The sequence below is a fragment of the Sycon ciliatum genome, chromosome 11 (genome assembly GCF_964019385.1).
Source record: "Sycon ciliatum chromosome 11, ocSycCili1.1, whole genome shotgun sequence".
Classification (NCBI taxonomy): domain Eukaryota; kingdom Metazoa; phylum Porifera; class Calcarea; order Leucosolenida; family Sycettidae; genus Sycon; species Sycon ciliatum.
In genome coordinates, this window is record NC_088653.1 from 28,744,027 (window position 1) to 28,765,788 (window position 21,762).

At 45.8% G+C, this 21,762-nt stretch overlaps 1 long non-coding RNA gene across 1 annotated transcript; it reads left to right on the forward strand.

Moving 5' to 3' along the window:
• Nucleotides 1–880: 880 nt before the first annotated feature.
• Nucleotides 881–21,075, forward strand: LOC135827365 (uncharacterized). The gene is made up of 3 exons (XR_010555410.1): nucleotides 881–1,039; nucleotides 16,450–16,740; nucleotides 20,950–21,075. It is a non-coding gene; the product is annotated as an uncharacterized LOC135827365 (long non-coding RNA).
• Nucleotides 21,076–21,762: the final 687 nt, after the last annotated feature.

Here is a 21,762-nt window from a genome sequence, read left to right on the forward strand (position 1 = left end):
CTTTTGCCGTTTTGGTAGGGATTTGACAAGACCCACTTCTGTTTCCGTCGTGTGAACACTTCGTTTCCCTTTGCTTGACGATGCCTTCTCATAAGAAAACGAAAGAACAGCGAACAGTGGCTGATCGACTGCGTTTGGTTCGTCTCTATCGTGAGAGTTGAAAAACCTCCGCTCGAAAATTTGCGAAGTTGAACAATGTTCCGGAGGCGATGTTCCGCGGCTGGCTGAGGGATGCTGAAGCTGGCACACTCGCCGATGCTAATCCGTCTGGTCCACAGGGAGTCCGCAACAGAAGTCCCAAGTCCGGGAAAATTGAGGAGCGGCTAGAGAAGTATATTTTGCTTCGAAGGGAGAAGTTTGTGACTGACAATTATTATTATTATTATTATTATTATTAGACACAATCTCATAGCATGTGACAAGCATAGCTAATGCAGGGACAGAATCCCCTGAGACAAGGGCGTTGAGCCAGCCACGGCAATAGTAAGCTAGGAAAACAAAGCAAATATGAATTAAAGCATAAAATGAATGGAAAATTACAAAGAAAAACGATTAACGGAAGTGAGCACTATCAAAATTCGTGCATCACGACAAACTTGGATTGTCGTGGGTGATCCTGAGGGAGAAGGCTCTCATGCACATAAATTATATTCTTACCTTTCACAGTATTCAAGCTCCATCATTGAAAACCACATCATTCGCAAATATTCACGAAATCCACAAAATCCCGAAAAATAAAAAATCTTGAGATGGGTTTCCTGGATGAAAAAATGCGTGACTTATCGCGAGTGCGTGACTTAAAAGTGCGTTACTTATCGCGAAAAGACTGTATGTTCTTCGTTTTGCCATCATTATCTTTGTTCCCTAATTGCAGTTATAGAGTGCTCTGTACCGACTATTGCCAATGGCACTTCCAATGCGACTTCAATCTCATATTCCGAAACCGTTAAATTTACTTGTAGTAGTGGCTTTTGGATGCGCGGGTTGGCAACATCAAACTGCACCTCTAATGGTCTGGCTGCTGTACCCGAATGTTTAGGTAAGCCCACTCTCTTCACATTGGCAAGTGTTTACACTGAGTCTTCAGATGTTGCAATCAATATGATAATGGTATGTCAAAGGAGAACGGAAAAGGACATATGGATACGAGCAAGAGTAACTGTCAACCACTGTTACTACATACTACCGGTATATATGTAGGACTCAGTATAGAGTCCATGCACTATATGATGTCCAGCACCCTATATAGAGTCCATTGGTCCAAAATCCACTATACAGAGTCCAGGAGTCCACTCAGTTTTGATCAGCTTCATCCTGCCGCGCAATCCCCTATAAGGAGTACACTTTTTCTGCAAGTCCCCTATTCACGGTCCAGGAGTCCAGTTCCTGTCTGTTGTGCCCGAAAGAGAACAAACACCTTCTCAGTTTTGCTTGCCTCGTGGCAGCGCTTTCCTTTCTTCACTTCAGCCATGGCTGCCAGTTCTGCTGTGCAGTTGCTGACAGTAATCTGTCTCGAGGTAACCAAGGAGGATAAAGGAGACGTTCAAAATCAAATCTGGAAAGCGTCTTGTGGTTCTCTGAAGACGTTTCATCAGTGCGCGGGATGAAAGCAGAAATAATTGCAGAACGAGAAAAGTTCAAATCTGACGAGTCAGGTACACTGACACTCTCTTTCGTTCGACGCCACAAGGATCCCCTGTTTGGCTGGCCACTGCTGCCAGTAAGACGTTTGAACGGTTTCATCAGAGCGAGGGATGAAAGCAGAAAGCGGAGAACGAGAAAAGTTCAGCACAGTTCCAATCTGACACTCTCTTTCGTTCGACCCCACAAGGATACCCTGTTGGACTGGACAAGAGCTGCCTGTACCACCGTGTCAAAAGGCTGTCCAACTACATTGCAGGACGATGACTGAGGTAAGGAAGCTTTTACTCGTTTCGATTGGTCTGCTGTTCTGTCGTTATGCTTGAATTTTTTCCATTTTCAAGGAGCGTATCGCGTTTGTTTGATGTTGCTTGAATGAATGCCCTAAAAGTAATCAACCAATTCGTGATAGTCCTCAAGGACTGCAAGGACTTTGCATCAATCGTGTACGATCGTCTAGCTATCATCAATTATTTTACTTCATGAGAAATGTATTTTTTCCTGTGATAAATATATGAACTCCACGACACTCTTCCTCTACTAGGCTCTAGACTAGTATGATGTCAAATACAATGGGATCCACAAACGCAGTGCCAGTGTACTAGTAGTAGTAGTAGTAGGAGGAGGAGGAGGAGGAGGGTTGCTTGTATGCCGATGACAGGAAAAAGCTTCAAGCTAATACTCGTATTCCACGAAGTAACCGTTTTGATGTCACAAACATGACATTGTGTCAGTGAAACTGCCTCGTGACCACAAATCATTGCATTTCCATCTTGGGGAAGACTGACTGACGGCAACGCTGTACAGATTGTTCAAATCATCTCATTTCAATTTAGTTGCAGTGAAGTGAAACACTGTGTACAATACATGTATGTTGGTGTGTCTGTGCGTCTTGAGTGTGCACAAACGATCTTATTCCTCGTATTACTAATAGATTATTGTCCCCACCGTCACCTGTTCACAGGTCTTTGAGTGGATGGATTTTCATTGAGCATCACATTCGTTGAGAACTTGGTAGTTGTGTGCTCCCATGCATCATTACGGTAATAAGCGTATCCTTGTGCTATCTATTTGTTGCAGGTGTGCTGATCTTCAGAAGCTTGCGGATCTGAGTGCTGCTGAACATTTGCATGGCCATTAGCAATGGTGAAGCTTGCTATTGCACTCTCAGCATGTGCTAGTATTATGCTGACTACTACACTATGTTACTCTCTTACACTACTACATGTATGTAAACGTGCGTGCAGCCGCCCACGTATGCATTCGTGTCGTATAATTATTTGTTATCCCTCTTGACTTTACGTGTAAATGGGTGGACGTTTGCATGGCTGTTGGAATTGCGTGTGTATTGTGTCTCTACTCTTTTCTTGGTGTTTTCTTGGCGTTGTATAAGTTTGTGTGTGTGTGTGTGTGCACGCGCGCACGCACAATAATTTGAAAACAAATAATTAATCCTTGGCTCTCCATTATTCTCTTTCGATTCTTGGGTTTTTTGTAGGTATTTTCTTGGCGTTGTGTGGGTGTGTGCATGTGTGTGTGCGTGCACAATAATTTGGCAACACTACATGATTGAGATATTGTAATTTGCAGCGTCTGCGAAGAGACCACTTGATTTGAGGATGGTGTTTGTAGGGTTTTTCATGTAATGAAGTGGCTGCAGTGGCGCCTCAATACTTATTTTTTATCTTGAGAAGTGAATGATGTAAAGGATTAACCACTAAAGGGAGAGGCCGTTTTCTGGTTATTATTCACTGCTTACAGCAGACCCTATGTCTAATTTCGAACTCTGGATAGGGGATGCCTAATTGGCTAGACTTTATACAGGGAGTGTTGTCCACATAAAGACTCTTTATAGTTGATTTCAAAGTTTGGACTCCGTACAGTTGATTTTGGACCAATGGACTCTATATAGGGGTGAAGCCAATTGGCTGGACTCTATACAGGGAGTAATGTCCATCTAAACTTTGAGCTCACAGTTGATTCCAAGTTTGGACTCTGTACAGTGGATTTTGGACCAATGGACTCTATATAGGGGTTGGACATCATATAGGGGCTGGACGCTCTACTGAGTCCAACATATACACTGTGGAAGTGAAACAACTAGGCACACAACTGACCGAGTACTAAGCCAGTTTTGTGCCTAGTTTTCTGCACTTCCTGACTGTATATTATAGAATCTAGTTACAGTCGTCGACAGTTACTCTTTTTTAAACTCGAATCGGTAATGTCCTTTTCCTACATTTATTATTGGCTCAACATCCGAGTTACAAATATGTCAACGTGTTTGTGATAAATCCAGCCATAAGAATTAACGGGCTTTTCATTACTTTCCACAACATTGACATTGGCACCGAGAGTTTGTATGCATGTAGAACAAGATAGGTGTGCTTGAAATCATGCACTGACTTGCTAACATCGCACCAAACAACAGAAGACAACTACACTAGAGTACAGTGACCAATGCATAAAGAGTCGCATATTGGATGGAATCGAGGCATATTGCGTAAATACAAGATGCCAAACAATTGCATCAAAATTTCAACTTGTGTCAGATCCTATTACGCGCTTTTGCTTGTCTACTCGCGACCAGCGAGGGTAGTGTTGATTGAGAAGACCAGCAACAGCCATCTGGTGAGGAATTTCACCTGTCTTGGTGATTTCTGGCCATCAGTGCGCTCGCTCTTGCTCACGCTGCTTGGAGAGCGACGACGGCAATAGTGTCAGCGATGGAAATTTCATTTTGATTCAGACCCTGAGGTTCTATCACGGCTACAGCTCTCTCCAGACGCTCGCCACCACTTGTAAACATCGACAACAGCTGCAGCAAGCTATATTCCTGCTACAGTCAAGTCTGTCGTAAGCGACCGCCCCTTGGTGCAAGAAAAAGTGGTCTCTTACAGCAGATGGTCTCTTACGGCAGATGTATGGTAAATCCGGCATACCGGGCATTATGCTTCCATGTACTCAAATCGACGAGAACAATGTGATTTTTAATATCATTTATTGGATATTTTTAGGAAACTTAAGGCCATATGCCACGTACTGCTCTTTTCTCTGCGAATAGCAAGGTCCCTAGTTCGAGTCCCGGTGGTGAGACTGATGATTTTTCTTTCTTTCATATCTGGCTTGCAAGTGTTGAGTTTCGGAGAGAAAAGAGCAGTACGTGGCATGTGGCCTCTTATTTCCTAAACCTTTGAAATTCTCCGTGAAGTCCAAATTTGAAATTGCAATTTATTGGATATTCGATAGAGTATAGGGGTGCACAAAACCAAGAATAGTGCACATACCCGGGCTAATCTGTTTTTGAAGCATACAGGAAGGTTGTTTCACTACAACTGCGTGCGTACATGTACATGTGTACGAAGTCTACGGTAAGTGTGGCGTGCATACCTGCTCGGCGACCATGCCCGTATACGCGTATGCGACACGGCAGTAGATTGACACTGCCTGGACTTGAGAGCTACAGCGCAGTCTCAGTACAGGCCAGGGCCAGTCGATCGCACTTGCAAGACAGCGTATTTTTACGCCTTGCAGTTGACAGCGCAGTGGCAAGTACAGTTTTGCACCTGACTGAACCTGGGTCAGGTTACAGCAGATTTGAATGCAGCCACCGTGCATGAAATCGCGGTCGCTGGTCGCGCACAGCAGATGGTCACTCTGGACAGATCAGTTTGTTTGTGAAACCGTCGGTGCACGGAAAATCGGTCGCTAACGATAGATGGTCGCCTACAGCAGAGGTCGCTAACGGCAGATGGTCGCCTACAGCAGAGGTCGCTAACGGCAGATGGTCGCCTGCAGCAGAGGTCGCTAACGGCAGATTTGACTGTACAAGCAGTGTACCTATACGAAAACATGATCAAGATAAGGGTTGCAATAAAGAGAAAAAGCTGAAGCGTCATTTCACAAAGGTTTTATTGATACATGTATGTCACGAACAAAATCTAGAGAAATTCTAGAGAAATTCTAAAAATGTCCAGAGATGGATTTTCATACTTGGCCCGTTTCATCGCAATTGTCGCTTATCTATGCATACCATTGCCGTCCTTAGACCAACACCCTTGCCTCCCGAATGCGTTTCGTGCTCCGATAATAACCACAGCTGGAGTGCGCAAAGCTATTGCGAAGCTTAAGCTTAACAAATCGCCTGGTATGGACGGCATCTCCAATGAAGTTGTTAAGGCTCTAGCACCATCATTATCATATCCTTTATGTCTTCTATTTAATTTGTCTTTCAGAAAAGGGAAGTTTCCATCGACATGGAAAGTGGCCAAAATAACGCCGATATTTAAGGGCAAAGGTAGTAAAGCTACTCCTGGAAATTACAGGCCAATCTCTCTCTTATCATGCATTTCAAAATTATGTGAACGAATATTTTATGATCAGTTGTATAGCCATGTTGCCCCTGCCATTCACCCTGCTCAGTCTGGCTTTCGTCGTGGAGACTCAACTTCACTGCAGCTGACTCGCCTTGTACAGGACATTATCGGAGCAAGAGCAGAAAAGTTGTACACGGGCATTTGCTTCTTCGATCTTGCAAAGGCGTTCGACACAGTGTGGCATAGAGGTCTCTTGAGGAAGCTTCAAGTCATATTTAACATCTCTGACACACCGTTGAAGTGGATAGAGAGCTATCTTTCTGGGAGAAGCCAGTTTGTGTCCGTGTCGGGAGCAGACTCTCCAAAGCTACCCGTGCTGTCGGGGGTTCCTCAGGGCTCAATTCTTGGACCATTGCTTTTTGTTTTGTATGTTAATGATCTACCAAGTCATGTTTCTGGAATGTCATTGTTTGCTGACGACACAGCTGCTTTGCGCCACTGTAAAACTGTCAAACAGCTTGAGTCAGAGTTGCAAGACGCGATAAATATGATTGTCACCTGGATGTCCAGTTGGAGGCTTCAGGCAAACGTTTCAAAAACCAGAGTACTGTTTCTAACAGATTCTGCCTCAATGTTTAAGTTCACCTTTCCCAATTCACCCACAGAAATTCAGACGGTAAAGGAGCACAAACACCTAGGGGTAATGTTCGATTCATCCATGTCCTGGTCGGCTCATGTAGATTACATTTGTAATAAAGTCAGCCGTGCTCTTGGCTATATTAAAAGTCATTCTAAACATCTCTCTATTCCGTGCCGTTCCGCTATATATAAAATTTATCTCCTTCCATTGTTTGAATATGCTGCCACAGCCTGGTGTGGCCTAGCTAAGGTCTTATCCGATTCCATTGAAGTTCATCATAAGAAAGTTCTAAAAATTTTGTTCTCGAAGAAACCTTCCTTTCCCTCCGAAGAGTTGTACTTATTAGCTCAGACTACTCCGTTAGAGCAACGCCGACTAACTTGCCTCTGTATATTGGTTCATCGAATGCTCTTGGGTTGTGTTCCTGAACATATAAAGCTTTATAACTGGTTTGTTTTGGGCCGCTCAACCAGAAACAAAGTGTCTCTTCCCAAGGCCAAGTCAACGCAATTCACAAGATCGCCATTCTTCCAGGGCTACTGTGCATGGCTACAACTTCCCGAATCAGTGAAGACTTCTGCATCATTGAAAGAATTTAAAGTGAATCTGAGGGCCTGCTGATGACTGAGTGCACCATAATAATAATACTTGCAAGTAAAAACTAATCAATATAGCTTTTCGGCTGTTTCCTTTTCATGTATATAATCTTCTCCTTCTTTTACCATGGTTGGCTATCACCCACATCTTCCCGTTTTGGCTGCCATCGGAAGCCATAAGATGTTGAATAAATAAATAAATAAATCTATCCCCACTAAGAACAGGATTCTTTTAGCCGCTCTGTGAAATTTCCAATAAGCATAGTGATGAATCATGATACATAATTATTACTCTCCGCCACAATAATACAATTTCAGAAATGGAATCTGATGAAGCAAATCGAAGAAAAGAAGCAAGTTTGGAAGAAAATGTTCAAAAGAAAACAGCGACGGAGCGCGTTCTTGCATTCACGCTTTTACAGGTCCGGAGTTTATCCAGCTCTGGCTCAGTATCACTCGAGCTGCTGTCATTTGAGCTGAAAATTGCTGGTGTGTATAGCTGCTGGCGTAGAGTATCTCTTTCTTTCTCCACCTGGCATATGGCAGCGATGGGAAAGGAACAGTTGTGGAGGAACATGGGCATCGTGACCCGTGTGTCATCATTTTGTGCTTCAGCTATGTCTTTGAATGAGGCACACATCCCTCTCCAGACAGCTGTCATATGCTCTGCTGGATACGCTGACCACGACTCTTGTACTGCCGCTGCCAGTTCGGACAATGTCTTCTTTGCCACCATCTCGCCATCAGTTTGCAGGCTTGCAAGAATGCCAGGTCGTTTGCAGTTCAAATGTGGCGACTGAGCTGGGTGGCCTGGGTGACCACTCGAATGTAAAAGCCTTTCTTGGCCCTGTGTCGTATCCAATGCTGCTGGTTTGCCTTGATGGTTTGAGGCCTTACACGATCGTGCTGGTAGAACAAGGGTTTGTCAGCTTCAGGAGTGCTAGCGCCACGACAGAACAACCGAACCTTCTCCCGCATAACTCTGCCGTGACTGTGACTACTGCCCACCCCTTGGGGCCAGAGAAAACGATCTTCAGTAGCAGGTGGTCCTTAGTTAGAGGTTTGCACCGCACAGCCATGTATGAATGTGAGACCGTCCGTACCCGGCAAAGTGGTCTTTAGTACCAGGCTGGTCACTAGTCACGGTGGTCTTTAGTTACAGGTTGTTACGAAATCACAGCCATTCCCTTTATGCACGCGACTAGACGGGACAGTTTGGGGAATGCCATCACACAGGAAACAACACATCCTTTTGCAACACCTGCCCCCTTGATGACATTCCACAAAAATATTAAAACCAACACCACGTTCCACATGCACAACAGCAAAAGAAACCGCAGCAACAGAGAAAACCAAAACCAGCTTACATCGTAGCACAACAAGCCAACAGAACCCAGAGACAACGCTGTAAAGAAAAACAGGCCACAACACGGGGCCAAACAAAACCTAGAGCAGACGCTCTAAAAGGAAAACCGGGCCACGACACAGGGCCAACCAAAAACCTAGAGCCGATGCTCCAAAACCAGGCCACGACAAAGGGCCAAACCAAACAAAAACCAAGAGGCGATGCTCTACAACCAGGCCAAGACACAGGGCCAAACAAAAACCACCAGAGCCGACGCTCTAATCACAGGCACACAAGGCCAACCGAAATACGAGAGCCGAAGCTCCAACTAAAATTCCATGCGCGCATCAGCGCAAAATAAATCTACAACAAAAAAAACAATGCAGAACAACAGAACGACGAGAAGAGCAACAGAACAACGACAACCAAACTCAACAACACAGCAACCACTGACCAAGCAACGAACTGAGCAGAGAGAAAACAACACAGCGAGCAAGACAACAACAATTTTCTTTCTTTCAGCATGACCTCCGTTGGACGGAGCATGTTGAATACATAGTCAAAAATCACTCAAGTCTTTCAATATTCTTTTTAGACTAAGGTCTACACTCACCAGTGATTCTTTATCTCACATCTATCAGACATACATACTACCTATATTCTCATATGCGAGCAATGCTCTCACACCGTTGTCACACACTTCCCTTGACAGGCTAGAACGACTCCAGCGGAAAGCCGCCAGAATATGTCTCTACCTCCCCCTTTACACACACTTAGAACACTCCCACCTTTTGCATCGCATCAAATGGCCAACATTATTTTCACGCTTTAAAGTTAAACATATTCTCTTAGCGCATTCTCTGCGCCACAATTATGCCCCACCACATATACTCTCGCTGCATACTGCTAGCAACGTGCAACCTTCGTATAATTTGCGTCGTTCTCGTACTTGCAATGCTGCCAAGCCGTCCGATTTTGAAGGCTCTTCCGAAAACCGCTCCGAAAATGGAAACGTCCGAAAAGCAGCCAAAATGTCGGAGATCATTACCTTCCAATGCAGAAGTCCTGTACTTTCACTTTTCAGCGCAACTGAAGGCACACATCACTGTACATTTGCTTCTAAAAAGGCCAGCGCTTGGCTGTGGAAGTGCAAAGTAAGTTACATGTAAGTAACATGCCTGGATCAGGCTGGATGGCATATACATGTAGTGCAGACAGTCTGTACAGAGTCACTAGAGAGGTTGTGCATAACGAAAATTCGTAACTTAGACGTAGTCTGGGCACGAGTAACGAAAAAGGAAAGGAACTTTCGCAAGGAGGGCCGCGAAACTTGAAGATCTTACGTTTTGAACTTTTGTTACTTTTTCTCGCAAGCTTCTGTATACATGTACATGTAGCTGTGTTGATGCACGTGGTGTCAAGATTTTTTCGCCATGGCCTTTTCAAGTCGTTCTGCGAGTTCTTCCTACTCGGCATCCTGTGGAGCTGATGGATCTCTTTCCCGCTCTCTTAGCGATCCTCTGTCACCTGGACAGCGCTCGGCTAGTTCTGTCAGATCTGGAAGTCCTGTCAGTGCTCACCCTGTGACAAAAAATGTCTGCTGAATCCCCGCAGCAGAATTCTGCGACTTCGGCGTCTTTGTCTTCCCCCGCGATGTCTCAGCGAAGGACATTTTGATCTCGCGATGGACCTGGCCCATCTCAGGCAGCTTCACGTGTGCCTACACGTGGGCCGGAGTACATACTTGACTCAAGAAATTGTTCACCACGCACGCAAACAGCGGAAAAAGTACTCGAAAGGGTCACCATGGTCACACTACGTTTTTCGTTGAGCACAACAGATTTTGAAACTCGGATGTTGAGCCATAAATAAATATAGAAAAGAAAGCAACAGATTATCTTTACGAATTTTCGTCACTTCCAGACGGCTCCGATTCCGAAAGATCTTTACGAATTTTCGTTATGCACAACCTCTCTAGTGTGCGACCACACTCGTACTCATCACTACAAAATTCATGACAACTCTGGGGTTACCATGGCAACGCAGCGAATTTTCATGGTGTTTTAGGCGATATTTTGAATTCTCTGTAAAAGAAAAATGCCGAGGAGAAAAATTCGCACCATGTTGCCAGCCTTGGCGGTGAAGGGTGTCCGATTTTGGGCGAAAATTATTTGGCAGCACTGTACTTGGCACTTGCCAACTCCGCAGACTGATTGCTGTCTCCATTATCCCCTCTACAAGGCCCTTCATTACTTTAATTCCTTGCCCACCCAGCTTCACGAAATCCCTTCTCGTACTCTCTTCAAATCCCAGATATCCCTGCTGTTGCACAACTCTGTATGCTCGTGTAGCAACCACCCCTGCCCGTACACTTAGGTAGTCATTCACTCCTAGGCCCTGCCCACCCAATTCTTCCTCACTCTTTCTCCTTTCTTACACTATTATCTCTTATTGGCCACTGGCTATCGTGAGAATAAAGATTTGAAACAACAACACCACATAATCTCGCTGCATACTGCTAGCAACGTGCAACCTTCGTACAATTTACGTCGCTCTCGTACTTGGCACTTGCCAACTCCGCGGACTGATCGCTGTCTCCATTCTCCCCTGTACAAGGCCCTTCATAACTTTAATTGCTTGCCCACCCAGCTTCACGAAATCCCTTCTCGTACTCTCTTCAAATCCGAGATATCCCTGCTGTTGCACAACTCTGTATGCTCGTGTAGCGACCACCCCTGCCCGTACACTTAAGTAGTCATTAATCCCTAGGCTCTGCCCACCCAATTCTTCCTCACTCTTTCTCTTTTCTTACACTATTATCTCTTATTGGCCACTGGCTATCGTGAGAATAAAGATTTGAAACAAGACGGACAACAAAGGACGACACACAGTCGGTGATGCAAGACTCGTCCACTGGCCTCTGGCGAGGCACGGCCACACGCTCCATCGCGGTACCTGCCGTCCCAGGCTCCAGTCCACAGTTCCAGTCTCAGTCCATCACCTCCTCTGCCTCCTTTCCATCGTCTTACGCTCCCACCAGCTCCTCTCCTGATCACCTGCATCCCCTTGCTTACTCTTTTTACTATTTGTTGTTGACGACGACGACGAAGACGACGCCGACGACGACGAACAGACTCACGACAAACTAACTCATCCTCTGCGTCCCGGGTTTCGGCACCACGTGTTTATGGAATCACAGCCATTCCGTTCTCCGGACGCAGGACACAAAGGACAAGACTAGTTTGTGTTTTACATTATATTAGTGACAAGACGGAAATGGAGACTGCACTCAAAGGGACGAACAAGAAGACTGACAAAAGGACTCTTGACTACAAAATCGTGCATGCTCATATCACACATGCACGCGACTAGACGAGACAGTTTGGGGAATGCCATCACACAGGAAAACAACACATCATTTTACAACAAGGTTTTACTATATCTGCTGTTCTCAGTCATGGCAAGTAGTGATGTTCAAAATGAAGTTCAGTATCAACGTCATGCTTCCAACACCCATCAGTCATGGCAAGTAGTGATGTTCAAAATGAAGTTCAGTATCAACGTCATGCTTCCAACACCCACCAGTCATGGCAAGTAGTGATGTTCAAAATGAAGTTCAGTATCAACGTCATGCTTCCAACACCCACCAGTCATGGCAAGTAGTGATGTTCAAAATGAAGTTCAGTATCAACGTCATGCTTCCAACACCCACCAGTCATGGCAAGTAGTGATGTTCAAAATGAAGTTCAGTATCAACGTCATGCTTCGAACACCCATCAGTCATGGCAAGTAGTGATGTTCAAAATGAAGTTCAGTATCAACGTCATGCTTCCAACACCCACCAGTCATGGCAAGTAGTGATGTTCAAAATGAAGTTCAGTATCAACGTCATGCTTCCAACACCCATCAGTCATGGCAAGTAGTGATGTTCAAAATGAAGTTCAGTATCAACGTCATGCTTCGAACACCCATCAGTCATGGCAAGTAGTGATGTTCAAAATGAAGTTCAGTATCAACGTCATGCTTCCAACACCCATCAGTCATGGCAAGTAGTGATGTTCAAAATGAATTTTTATTTATTTATTTTTTACAAATATTGTTTTTATTCCATTTCTCATTTTTCATTCGTGTTGGGTTTAACTACTCACTGTACTGATACATGGTGATGATTGTGCTTTGCTTTGCCCGTAAAAGAGGCCTTCCCGATAATCAGTCATGGCAAGTGGTGATGTTCAAAATGAAGTTCAGTATCAACGTCATGCTTCCAACACCCACCAGTCATGGCAAGTAGTGATGTTCAAAATGAAGTTCAGTATCAACGTCATGCTTCCAACACCATCAGTCATGGCAAGTAGTGATGTTCAAAATGAAGTTCAGTATCAACGTCATGCTTCCAACACCCACCAGTCATGGCAAGTAGTGATGTTCAAAATGAAGTTCAGTATCAACGTCATGCTTCGAACACCCATCAGTCATGGCAAGTAGTGATGTTCAAAATGAAGTTCAGTATCAACGTCATGCTTCGAACACCCATCAGTCATGGCAAGTAGTGATGTTCAAAATGAAGTTCAGTATCAACGTCATGCTTCCAACACCCATCAGTCATGGCAAGTAGTGATGTTCAAAATGAAGTTCAGTATCAACGTCATGCTTCCAACACCCATCAGTCATGGCAAGTAGTGATGTTCAAAATGAAGTTCAATATCAACGTCATGCTTCGAACACCCATCAGTCATGGCAAGTAGTGATGTTCAAAATGAAGTTCAGTATCAACGTCATGCTTCCAACACCCATCAGTCATGGCAAGTAGAAACTTAGATTGTTCCAATACAATTCAGAACTAAAAGCGCTGTTGGCAAACAGAACATTGGTAGTCGTCACAATATTTCCATGTTTCATATGACTCGTGACAGCTCTGCACTGCAGTTTCCCTTGCGGTGCAGTTTCTTTGTTATTCAGGCTGATGTCGCTTTCACGGGCATGTTTTTTACTGAGGGTAAGGCGAGGATTGATTATGACTCGTAGGGATGAAACGATCATCCATTTCTTCTTATCGAGTACCGTTTATTATAAACGATCGAGTTATCATAAACAAGTATGCTGGATATGTATGACGTATCAAAATGATGCTGGTCTCCGGAACATGATCATAGTGCATGCATGACTTGTGCATACGGTAAACACACACACACTAGTAGTACTACAGTAAAACCTGTAATGGCGACCACTCGACCATGGCGACCACTCGGATATGGCGACCACTCGACCATGGCGACCACTCGGATATGGCGACCACTCGACCATGGCGACCACTCGGATATGGCGACCACTCGACCATGGCGACCACTCGGATATGGCGACCACTCGACCATTGCGACCACTCGGATATGACGACCACTCGACCATGGCGACCACTCGGATATGGCGACCACTCGACCATTGCGACCACTCGGATATGGCGACCACTCGACCATTGCGACCACTCGGATATGGCGACCACTCGACCATGGCGACCACTCGGATATGGCGACCACTCGACCATGGCGACCACTCGGATATGGCGACCACTCGACCATGGCGACCACTCGGATATGGCGACCACTCGACCATTGCGACCACTCGGATATGGCGACCACTCGACCATTGCGACCACTCGGATATGGCGACCACTCGACCATGGCGACCACTCGGATATGGCGACCACTCGACCATGGCGACCACTCGGATATGGCGACCACTCGACCATGGCGACCACTCGGATATGGCGACCACTCGACCATGGCGACCACTCGGATATGGCGACCACTCGACCATTGCGACCACTCGGATATGGCGACCACTCGACCATTGCGACCACTCGGATATGGTGACCACTCGACCATGGCGACCACTCGGATATGGCGACCACTCGACCATGGCGACCACTCGGATATGGCGACCACTCGACCATGGCGACCACTCGGATATGGCGACCACTCGACCATTGCGACCACTCGGATATGGCGACCACTCGACCATGGCGACCACTCGGATATGGCGACCACTCGACCATTGCGACCACTCGGATATGGCGACCACTCGACAATTGCGACCACTCGGATATGGCGACCACTCGACCATGGCGACCACTTTTCCTTGTCACGGACGCATTCACGTTCAAAACACCTCGGATAAGGCGACCACTCGCTCAACGCGACCGACGACCACCCACCCGCGACCGCGTTGCACAGTGCTAGTCATGTAAATGTACGCATTGCATGGTGCACCATGCATGGTGGATCTACAAATCAGCCAGTGCAGGAAGTGTAGATGTACATGGTGCATGCACGACATTTGACAGGTGTGAGGACCCCAGGCACATGAGTCGTGCTAGAGTAGCATAGGCGTGTGCACTGTGATGCACTGATCAAAACGATGTATCACAGGTGGATATGGTCAGGTGACCCACTGAACCTGGATAAGAAGACCACCTGGCCACGGCGACCACTTTTTCTCGTCCATTGAGGGGTCGCCTTAGACAGGTTGTGTCACTGTATACATGTCATGTGCTAGTAGTCTAGTACATGTACATGTATACGTCACGAATGCTGATGCCTACAAACAGGGGCCTCAATCTACTCCAACTCCTAGTGACTATCAAATCCTGCACAGCCAGTTGGTTTTCCTGCACGGCCCGTTGGTTTTCCTGCACAGCCAGTTGGTTTTCCTGCACAGCCAGTTGGTTCTCCTGCACAGCCCGTTGCTTTTCCTGCACGGCCCGTTGGTTTTCCTGCACAGCCCGTTGCTTTTCCTGCACAGCCCATTGGTTTTCCTGCATGGCCCGTTGGTTTTCCTGCACAGCCCGTTGGTTTTCCTGCACAGCCAGTTGGTTTTCCTGCACAGCCAGTTGGTTTTCCTGCACAGCCCATTGGTTTTCCTGCACGGCCCGTTGATTTTCCTGCACAGCCCGTTGGTTTTCCTGCACAGCCCATTGGTTTTCCTGCACGGCCCGTTGGTTTTCCTGCACAGCCCGTTGGTTTTCCTGCACGGCCAGTTGGTTTTCCTGCACAGCCCGTTGGTTTTCCTGCACGGCCCGTTGGTTTTCCTGCACAGCCCGTTGGTTTTCCTGCACAGCCCGTTGGTTTTCCTGCACAGCCAGTTGGTTTTCCTGCACAGCCCGTTGGTTTTCCTGCACAGCCAGTTGGTTTTCCTGCACAGCCCGTTGGTTTTTCTGCACAGCCCGTTGGTTTTCCTGCACAGCCCGTTGGTTTTCCTGCACAGCACGTTGGTTTTCCTGCACAGCCAGTTGGTTTTCCTGCACAGCCAGTTGGTTTTCCTGCACAGCCAGTTGGTTTTCCTGCACGGCCAGTTCGTTTTCCTGCACAGCCAGTTGGTTTTCCTGCACAGCCAGTTGATTTTCCTGGGGGGGGGGGGGGGTAGGTAGACACCGGGTCACAAAGGTGCGAAGGTGACTAGAAAAAAGGTGTGAATTTTGTCACCTTGGATGACTCGCAGTGCTGGGGTTGACTATGCAGCGCAGACAATGTGACTAAGCTAGTAGTGGTGCAGTGCTATGCATACATACATGCACAAGTACAAGTACGGCATACTCGATAACAGCATAACGAGTAGCGATCATAGAGATAACGAGTAAGTTCCGAGTAATCGGTGTACTCGTTTCATCCCTAAATTATTCTGAGTCTGTTGTCTGCTTCGCCGGTGTCTTCTACCTCTGTGACAACAATTGTTTTTTGCTTGCTTTGCACTTTCGGACTCTCCTGCACTCGATTATTAAGTCGTAGTTGAGTCACCAATTTTTCTCATCTTGGTGCGTGTTTGTGTGTGTGTGTGTGTGTGTGTGTGTGTGTATGTGTGTATGTGTGTGTGTGTGTGTATGTGTGTGTGTTTGTGCTCACTTCTGTTGAATTGCAGTATACCGAGAGTTGCACGGTTATTACTACTGCGCGTACGTTGATGCAGTCATTAAAACAACACAGGAAGGATACCAACATAATTACTTGGACCCTGTTTGCCAAGGTCATGATGCGCGATCTCTTCGGAAGGAAACGGTACATCACACTGCTTGTGACGGAATGAGAACACGTATGGGACACTCCTGGACAACCGCTAGACATCATAATACCCCTGGTGTGTATGATTACTACAGCACAGTTGGTTACGGCCTCAATTGGGGTGCTAAACAACATGTGGCCTGCGAAATACGTGAGTCGTTTGCTGGCGGGTTGTTTGCATTGCTGTCTGTATGATTATATTGCTGTCTGTATGATTACATTGCTGTCTGTATGATTACATTGCTGTCTCTATGCTTGCCTTTCTGTCTCTATGCTTGCCTTGCTGTCTCTATGCTTGCCTTGCTGTCTCTATGCTTGCCTTGCTGTCTCTATGCTTGCCTTGCTGTCTCTATGCTTGCCTTGCTGTCTCTGTGCTTGCCTTGCTGTCTCTATGCTTGCCTTGCTGTCTCTATGCTTGCCTTGCTGTCTCTATGCTTGCCTTGCTGTCTCTATGCTTGCCTTGCTGTCTCTATGCTTGCCTTGCTGTCTTTATGCTTGCCCTGTTGCCTCTATGCTTGCCTTGCTGTCTCTATGCTTGCCTTGCTGTCTCTATTAATAAGCAGATTTTCAGAGAAACAGGGAGAGAGATGGGCAGGCAGGCCAACAGACTAGACAGGTATAGAATGAAAATATGGCGATAGTGATCCGTCTGACCGCAAAGGTTCATGCTGTGTGGAACAGCAGCAGTGCGAATTTGGGCCGGGTGCGGTACGGCCCGTACGTCGCTGGGCAACGCATTCCAGAGCCTAGCTCCCTGGAACGTGAGACAACCCATACCCAGCTCAGTGCGGGTTGGCGGTGGTCTTAGACCCATGGAGGATTGGAGCCGAGTAGGAGAGCCACTGGCTGGTAGCAACAGCACTTGCAGTGTAGGTCTAGCACGGGAGTAGCGGCAGCGCCAAACAATGAATATGAGCTTCTGGATGAAGATCTCCCGGACACGGTATGCGAAGAGTTGTACTAGAAGGTTTCTGGCAGAGGTGCGCGGCGAGCATCCGTACACAGCTCGAGCTGCACGATTCTGCAGAACTTGGAGATGGTCCAGGTGCTTACCCGCCAGCAATGCTGAGAAGGCATTGGAGCCATACGAGAAATCGGGCATGATCACAGACTTGAAGTATTGGATGCGGCTTTGCATGCTGAGACAGCGGCGCATCCGCCACAGAACACCAACTTTCTTGTTGAGGCGAGCAACGCACCTATTCATCTGGGTGTTCCAAGACATGGCGCTGTCAATGTTCACTCCGAGGGAGCAGAAGAGACAGATGGCAGCTTAGTCGCACGACACCATACGTCCAGTTCAGTTTGCGCTTCTAGCTTCCCAGCCGGTACAACCAATGCCTGACTTTTTGATGCATTTTAAAAGAATCAAACCCCGCTGCTTCAGCCAGTCAGCAATGCATATCACTGCTCTGGAGAGAGTGGCGGTCAGCTCCTGTTGTGTTGGGCGACTGCAGGTCAGTGCGATATCATCTGCAAACTGGATGGACTCAGCTTGCTGGGCACCCGGGTGTAAAGGCTGAACAGCAGTGGACCTAATACCGACCCCTGTGGTACTCCACAGGAGCAGGCTGCCACTGTGCAAGACCATTGGACAATACAGTCAAACTACGATTCAAGAACGTAAAGTAGTGGACAGTATAGTGTAACTTGTAGTTTCTTGGTCTTTTCTCTTTTGTATACTCAAGTAAAATTAATCCAAATATATTTTCTGACATGATTTCCTAAATAAAATTTCCGGAATTTCAGTCAGCGCCGCCCGTCAAATTGATGGAATTAAAAAAAGAAAAAGAAGAAAGGCTTCTCATCCCATCTGACTATGCTTGTTGCATGTTCCAGTGAAGAAATAATCACGAAAAGAACCAAATAAGAAGCGAAAAAAGAAGAAAAACACTGTTTCATTCGTACCTGATGATGGTAATGTTGCCGAAACGTTGTACTTTAAGAATTGGTTCGGTACTTTGCAGCTCTTTGGGAGTGTTTGTGTCCACCGTACAACTTTATACAAAATGTTGTGTCTTGGCGCAATAGAGTTGCACTCATGTGATCTGGAGTCGTGTGTACGTCATAGAAAACTGTAACTTGCAGTAAAGTACAGTGTTCTATGCAACAATTTTCACCTGGTGTGATGTACGCTTGCGTCGTCTTCACCAGGACAAAACAAAGTCAGCTGAAGAAGCCTAGAGGAAGAGAATGATCCTCTCCACTCCTCAATCAGGATAGTCATAGTTACGAAATGAAGTATCTAAACGAATCCACCAGAACACTTCACAAGTACGCACACACCAACATTTGTGTGAGATTTTAGCTGACAATCAAAGGGTATGAGGAGCACATAAAAATCCGCCAAGTACATAGTATAGAAAAGAAAAAAGGACCAAGGAATTACAAGTAACACTAAATGTCCACTAACACCACCAGTTACTAAACAATCAGCTTATGCGATAACATTATATGAAAGCTTTAAAGGTCGGGACCCTACGCTGTGCTTTTTTGCCCAGCTCATCCTGAATGTTATGCGAGCTGATGGAAATGTTTTTATAATACAATGACAGGACAGAACTGTTCTGTATTACGCTCTGCCTCCGCCATGGTGTTGAGCACTGTCAGCACACTGGGTACACCCTGCACTGTAATGCAATGATGTAGCCGATAAAGTAATGTCCTTTGCATAGTGGCCTAGATTGCGTAGATGACGGCCGTATGCCTACGGACCGCAGTCACAGCATACCAAACAAGTTCGGTCATGATCACATGTTTTCTCCTGCCGACTGCATGCCTGTTCAGCAGTCCCGTCCTTTGCATAGTGCCATAGATTGCGTAGATGACGGCCGTATGCCTACGGACCGCAGTCACCGCATACCAAACAAGTTCGGTCATGATCACATGTTTTCTCCTGCCGACTGCATGCCTGTTCAGCAGTCTCTTGCTCTCAACACATCTTTTCACGAAGTCGACGAGTCTCCAAACGACGGGATATTTGCTCCGCTATTTCTTGTGGTCGGCATAGCCTTTCACAAGCATGGTGACTCTCGAGGCGGCGGGACCTCTCTTCTCCCATCTTCTACTCTCTGTGAAGGCAATCCTGCCAATGCCATCTGCTCAGAGCGCCAACACTGTCACCCCTGTCATTTTGCTCTTCCTCATAGTCCTCTGATCTCAGCATTCTATTTATACAACAACCGCGCCCATTAAAACACTGCAATATACCCAATCCTTGCATTTCCGGCCCATTAGCAGCGCACCCAAAAACATTCGATCGATAATGCGATAATGTGACACCGTAACCTTGATGAGGTAGGCAGAAAAGCAAAGCGATGTTATTTTTCTTCATTTCTCCGATTTGTACGGGATAGCGCCAGGCATGCCCGATGACACAACAGACAGTTACCGAATTAAAGCTGTATGGACCCTGGCTAGCGCCAGACGTCTTTTGCATAGCTACGGGAATAAAAAAATTCTAAATTTGGGACTTCACGGAGAATTTCAAAAAGTATTGGGAAATTAGAGGCCACATGCCACGTACTGCTCTTTTCTCTCCGAAACCAAACACTTTCAAGCCAGATATGAAAGAAAGAAAAAATCATCAGTCACACCACCGGGACTCGAACCAGGGACCTTGTTATTCGCGAGGGCCCTCTTGATTGGTGTGAGTTGCCAGTATGATGCAAGCCAGATATTGACTGATCGAAGAAGGATAGATTTACCATCACTGTGGATAAGAGTCATACTGTAGCTCAGTTGGGTAGAGCATTGCTCGCGAATAGCAAGATCCCTGGTTCGAGTCCCGTAGGTGTGACTGATGATTTTTCTTTCTTTCATATCTGGCTTGCAAGTGTTGAATTTCGGAGAGAAAAGAGCAGTACGTGGCATGTGGCCTCTAATTTCCTAAAAAATATTATAATTCTTATCTTTTTTGAAATTCTGTTATATTAAAAAAAAAAGAGGACCATAAGTTTACAAGTTCTTCTTCTTGTCCAACACTAACAATTATAAGCAAGATACTGTTGAGTCAAAATGTGCAACAATTAGAACAAAACCGATTCATGTGTTAAGTACCAAGTTGGAAGGCTGTTGGTTTGCGCATTCCAGACGTGATGCAGCTAAGCATCAGTTCGTTGAATGTCAGTATCACATCAGTCAGTGGTGGACAAAACGGATAACTTGTAAACTCATGATCCTCTCTTTTTTTCATTTCAATCGTGGGCTCTCCATCCGAGTTTTTCTGTTATCAATAAATTTTCGCTTTTCTGCTCCAAACAGCAACTGCATTTCTCGATGATTGCTAAAAAACAATACTCTCCATTCTTTTATACTCATATCATCTTCATGTCCCTCTTCAAACTCTGTCGTGTCGCAGCATGCAACCGTACTGCTGGTGATCGCATTGCTGATATCTCTGTCGAAGGGAAGGTTACCTGTGAGTTCGGGTATGAGTACCTGCATAGTGAGCCAGTGTGCGAGGGGACAAGAATGGTTAAACAATGCACTGGTAAGTCTGCTAATGGTTAGAGAAGAAATGATCCCCTAGATTCAAAAGGGGGGCTTATGTCATGTCTGAACATTTTGAGTTATCTATACTGTGGCATTGCTGTATCCCAACAGATCACTATGTAAAAAAAAACCTACAGGTAGTTACAAAATCTTCATCTTTCACAGTGTCATGCGTGGTTCCACTGATTGAATTATACATCGTTTTATGTGGAAAACTCAACTTTCAAATGCATGCTTCTCAGCACTGCGCGAAATGACGCAAGCCCCCTTTTCGGATCTAGAGGCTCATTACATTGGATACATGGCCTTACAGATAGGCGATGTGTGTATAACAATTTTAATGACAGCAACACATAATTGGGTTAACTGTTCACTGTGCTCATACATGTTGCTGAGTATGCTTGGCCGCAGTTTGCCAGTAAGGAATGGCTTTAGCGTGATGTGATTCATTAATGAAATTGCTCATATGGACCTAATGAACAAGACTTTGAGACTGATATCGCCATCATAATATGGGCACCATTGCCCGTTTGGTCTGTGATACAAAATAAAAAATTACAACATATGACAAGTAGAACATTGTCAAAAATTCTTAACAATCTTAAATCACATAAAGCCACACAATGAAAACCTTGGCAAATTCATTCCGTTGTGACTCAGAGTTTCATGGCTGAACCGA